Genomic DNA, 5,466 nt, shown 5'->3' with positions numbered 1-5,466 from the left:
GAGGTTTCCAGAGGGCAACATTGACGCCTCCTGCAGATGCGCACACCCTGGTAGAGCAATTCCCGCTGCAGGAATCAGTCTGTCCAGGGTGTAGAGAGGGACAGTCAGTGATTCCTTCAGTCTGCCTGAAATTCTGTTCCCCAGGAGAGACCCTGCTGCCTTTCAGGAGCTGTCAGCCCTGGAGGCCCAGGGACACCTCGAGGGATTTGAGGGCGGGGGGGTGGGGGTAGGAGGCAGAGAAAGTGCTGCCTTGGGCTGGTCCTGTGCTGCTGAGCTGGGCTGGGCTCCTGGGATGGAGGGAGCTCATGGCAAGCGGCAGCACTGCCGAGAGACAGCTCTGCCCAGGAGCAGCTCCTCTGCAAAGCGCAGCAGGGCTGAGGGCACTGCCTGCAGGCACCGAGGGGAGAGCAGTGAGGCAGAGAGAGGTTAAAGGCAGTGTGGAGTGGGAGGATGCTGAGAGTCAATGGGGAAGAAATCTTCACAGCCCTTGACACGGTAAGTCTCTGGTAGCAGGGCAAAGAAGCTGCAGTTCGTGGAGGGATCTCCAAAAGCTGGCACAGCCCACAGCCTATGGAATCTTTCAGGAGGCTCTCACAGCTTCTCTGGTGTGGAGGAGGAGGACATGCTCCAAAGCAGGGCTTCCCTGCTGCACCGTCAGAGGGAGAGGGCATGATGGCTGCATTCTCCCAGGGATGGCCGAAGGGGTGTGAAGCTGGGTGTGCAGGCAGGGGTGCCCAGGGCTGTCCTTCCGAGCAGGGTCCCTGCACCCCAGGGGCTGTGTGCTGGGGCAGGCACTCTGCCGCCTGCCAGGGTCAGCACTCAGCCTGCCCGGGGAGCTCCCCATGGCACTGTGGGGAGAAGCTGTGGGTGGAAGGAACGACCCCTGTCAGGGCAGGGTCCTTCTGCTGTTGAGAGGGTGCTGCATGGGTCACGGCTGCTCACAGCTCCAGCTTACCCCCGCGCATTTCCAAGGGAACTTTCCAAGATGGAGTTCCCTGAAAGGGAAGGTGTCTCTCTTTTGAGGTTTCTCATCTTGGTTGGCTGGGTGGGCAGTGGGACATTTCCAAGGGGACTTTTCTACTGGAAGGTCAAAGGAGGGATTACTGTATGGCTAAGGAGCTTTGCTGAGGCTGTGTTTTCAGTTTCCAGCTCTGGGGGCTCCAGACAGCACCAGCATCACCTCTCCAGTCTCAGCTGGGTTTCTGTGACCTGCTTTGTAGCCGCTGCACACACGGAGAGGCTGCAGGGCAGAGCTGGGCACACAGGGGCTGAGATGGGGTCTCTGAGCACTGGCAGCGAAGAGATGTGGGGCCAGAGAAAGAGCTCCTGGCAGGCACAGCTCCAGGCAGCAGAGATGGGCAGGAAAGGAAGGAACTGCTAATGGAAACCCTGTTGCAGGGGAGATAGGGGCACCTCCCGGCCACCCCTGCACTGCAGATGCCTTCACTGAGACGCCTCCTTCACCTCTCCTCTCCCACCCAGCACAACCCTCAGCCCTCACGGCCATGGGGTCGAGGGTGGGAGTCCCCTCTCTGTCCAGCAGAGCAGCAGCAGAGGCGAAGGGCATCCCTCCTGCCGCGTGCCCGTTTCCCGCTGAGCAGCAGTCGGGCTGAGGGCAACTGTCCTGCATTACCGCTGTCTGGGAGGTGGCGTGCACAGCTGGGTCAGGGGAAGGCTTTCCCGAGTGCCCGGCTGCCTCTCCCCTTGCCTCTCTCAGCCAGACCCTCACTGTATTTTGCCTTGGTGCTCCACTTGCCTGGTCTAAAGGTCTCTTTTTAGTGCTGTCAGAGTCCCTGGGGATGGGAGTTTCAGCTGCCGAGTCACACACTGGTCTTGTTTATCCGTTCATGCAGGTGTGTCCATGGGAACAAGTGTCCCAGCTTTCCTCTAACGTGTGGGCTGTGGGCAATGCAGTGTGTGGGGCTGGGGAATGAGTCCGTTTTCTCTTCCTGAGATGCCGACATTAGGACAATTGGCTCCCTCCTTGGGGTGTCCTTCCAAGCTGTGAGCTGCCCTCCAGGATGCAAACCTCTTCCACAGCCCCTTTGTGTTATCTGAAAGCCCCACGGAGAAATGCAGACGTACTCTGCCTGAGGGAATGCTGTTGGGCTGGTGAAATGAGGCATGTGTGTCCTTGGCTAGAAGGGGGGTGCTGAGACCTTGAGAAAGGGTGAGACATTTCGTGGTGTGTAGTGGATCCCTCTGCTGTCAGCAGTGCCTGGTGACTTTTCAGGGTAATAGAAGAGTTTGATCGCCCTCCATCTCGTGAAGGTGCGAGTCCAGGGCAGTGAGGAAGAAGACAGAGAGACAGACCAGCTCCCCTCACTCTGCACTAAGCCCCAGGCAATCCTCTTGCCTCGCAGGTCTCCTTCTGTTCTCCCTGGGGGCAGCAGAAATGTGGAGGCTTTCTGAGATCAAAGAACACTGCCCAGGTGAGATGGGGGCAGCTTTAAAAGACCCCAAACCTCTCCAACTGTCTTCTGCCATCCTGGTTCCTTAGCAGTGGGAGTGCAGATGCTGACAAGCTCTTCTGCGTTAGGAGCGGTTTCATCTGACACAGTTGACCACCAGGCCTGGCCCCTGCCCCCACCATTCCCATGAACCCACTGCTGCAGAGCAGGGCTGACTCCTCGGCAGCCAGCGGGAAGAGGCCCTTGTTAGGGCACGCTCGGCCAGCACTAACCAGAGCTCCTGCACTGGAGCTGAAGGAAGGTCTGCTGGAAAAGGCAAAGTGGGTGTGCGTAGCAGGGGGAGGGTGTAGGAGAAATGGTTGTGATTTTGCTCAGAGAAGTCTCCCCTAATTTGTCGTTGACTCTTCCTCGAAGGTCAGGAACCCATGCACAGAGGCACCAAATGTTGAACGGCAGCTCCACAACTGAGTTCCTCCTCCTGGCATTCGCAGACACACGGGAGCTGCAGCTCTTGCACTTCTGGCTCTTGCTGGGCATCTACCTGGCTGCCCTCCTGGGCAACGGCCTCATCATCACCACCATAGCCTGCGACCACCACCTCCACACTCCCATGTACTTCTTCCTCCTCAACCTCTCCCTCCTCGACCTGGGCTCCATCTCCACCATTCTCCCCAAAGCCATGGCCAATTCTTCTGGGACAACAGGGCCATCTCCTATGCAGGATGTGCTGCCCAGGTCTTTTTCTTTCTCTTCTTGATTGTAGGGGAGTATTTTCTTCTCACTGTCATGGCCTATGACCGCTACGTTGCCATCTGCCAACCCCTGCACTACGGGACCCTCCTGGGCAGCAGAGCTTGTGTCCACATGGCAGCAGCTGCCTGGGGCAGTGGGTTTCTCTATGCTGTGCTGCACACTGCCAATACATTTTCCCTACCTCTCTGCCAAGGCAATGTCCTGCACCAGTTCTTCTGTGAAATCCCCCACATCCTCAAGCTCGCCTGCTCACACTCCTACCTCAGAGAAGTCGGGCTTCTTGTGGTTAGTGCCTGTTTATTCTTTGGGTGTTTTGTTTTCATTGTGCTGTCCTATGTGCAGATCTTCAGGGCCGTGCTGAGGATCCCCTCTGAGCAGGGACGGCACAAAGCCTTTTCCACGTGCCTCCCTCACCTGGCGTGGTCTCCCTGTTTGTCAGCACTGCCATCTTTGCCCACCTGAAGCCCCCCTCCATCTCCTCCCCATGGCTGGATCTGGTGGTGTCAGTTCTGTATTCGGTGGTGCCTCCAGCAGTGAACCCCCTCATCTACAGCATGAGGAACCAGGAGCTCAAGGATGCCCTCTGGAAACTGGCCGAATGGACGCTGTTTCACTGACAATAACCTGCCTCCCCTGCTCTGCGCATTTCCCTGAGGCCAAGAGCCTGCTTTTTTCCCTTGTCATAATCGTACCTATAGATAATGTTCTGGGCTTCTACTACTTGTCTTGAGGTTTGATCCAGTTGTTTCTGACCCTTGTACAACACTGGATCAGATGTGGCCTGTCCAATAGCAGCTCTTCAATAAAAGGGCATCTCCCACGTGCAGTGCCTGAAGGCTGAGCTCTTCCTCCAAAGGAGCTGCCAATAAAATGTCCACGGAAGTGGTCTTTTAAAGAGTTTTGTCTCCTTGTGTTCTCCCTGTGATTGGGGTTAAGCTCACGGTACCATGGGTTCCATTGAACTGAACGTTGTGGTTTTAAAGGCTCTCTTTGTGGTGTCCAGTGGCAGTGGAGATGGGGCATGGGCTCCCAATTCCCTCCTCAGGCTGCTTCACGTATGACAGGACTGATGGCACATACAAAAATGAATGTGGAGGGATCGGGAGAGGACGGGGACTTGCCATGTGCCTTGGGCTGGGAGGGAATAAAGCCTCAGAAGGTGAAACCCCTCCAGAGGTGATGTCCCCCAAAAGTAAAGCACTGAATCGAGGTATGCCCAAAGAAGGACTCTGAAGTGGCATGGGAGTGAGTGGGGACCCAGCAGGCAGAGGGAAGGGAGAGTGGAGAGATGCGGGAGCTGCGTGAGGAGGCCCAGGGCTGTGGTGGTGCCCTGGGGAGTGGGGCTGATGGGGGCAGAGAAGAGGTGAAATGCAGTGGGGTTGAGGCTCAGCTACAAAATGTCAGCAGGAGAGCCTGGGAGTGAGTGGCCTCTGTTTGCTTGTGTCGTTGTTGCAAGCAGCAGCCGTGGGGCTGATGGGCAGGCTGAGAGCCTTCCCTGCCCCCAGGACCTGCTGTGCCCTTCAGAGGGGCTGGGGCTGTGGGGGGAGCGCCCAGAGCTCTGCAGCACCCTGGGTGGGCAGTGTGGTGGGGCCAGGGCAGAGTGGGCTGCTGGGCTTGGCTGGGCTGGGCAGAATGCAGGGGAGGTGGGGAGAGCTGGGGAGGGGCTGGGCTGGGCAGGAAAGTGTCTGGCAGAGGAAAACACCCGTGGAGAACTCAGCTGTGTGAGCGTGCAAAGTGAGGGCAGGGTGCTCACAGTGCAGAGCCAGGCCTCATGGTGAAGGAAGCAAGGCACCAAAGGGGCAGAAGAGAGGGGCCCGGTCTGTGCCGTGTTCCCTGGACACCCCAGGGAAGCTGTCCCACAGCAATTTTCCCTGACCACCCCACACACCGGCCATTTCCAGCTCTGGCCATACACCCCAGCCCTGAGGAGGGACCTTTGCTGCATGGACACCCTGTTCTCCTCTGGGGCTCTCTGATACCCAGCTCCACTGCCATTAGTAATAAAAAGAAAACCACTTTCCTACTGACACTCATTACAAACCAAGTCCCAGAGCTCTTGCCACTGCTGGTCTCTCAGCCAAGCCCGTTCTCAGACACCTCCAGCTAGATCAGGTGTTCATGGCCGTGTCGTGACATGTATCGAAAATCTCCATTGTTTGAGCTCCCACCAAGTGGCCTGGGTCCTTGCTCCGGTGTGGGGCTCTGAGGGATTTCTCAAAACTCAGCTCTCTCAGCCTCCCCTTGGCCATAATGTGCTCCAGGCCCCAACCATCCTTCTGGCCTCTGCAGGACTCGCGCCACT

General features: G+C 57.6%; 1 pseudogene; it reads left to right on the top strand.

Annotated features, from left to right (window-relative positions):
* Positions 1–2,853: 2,853 nt before the first annotated feature.
* LOC127028281 (olfactory receptor 14J1-like) lies at positions 2,854–3,781 on the top strand (annotated as a pseudogene).
* Positions 3,782–5,466: the final 1,685 nt, after the last annotated feature.

This window comes from Gymnogyps californianus, unplaced genomic scaffold, assembly GCF_018139145.2.
Source record: "Gymnogyps californianus isolate 813 unplaced genomic scaffold, ASM1813914v2 HiC_scaffold_31, whole genome shotgun sequence".
Lineage (NCBI taxonomy): Eukaryota > Metazoa > Chordata > Aves > Accipitriformes > Cathartidae > Gymnogyps > Gymnogyps californianus.
This window is presented reverse-complemented; position numbering and strand designations above follow the sequence as displayed.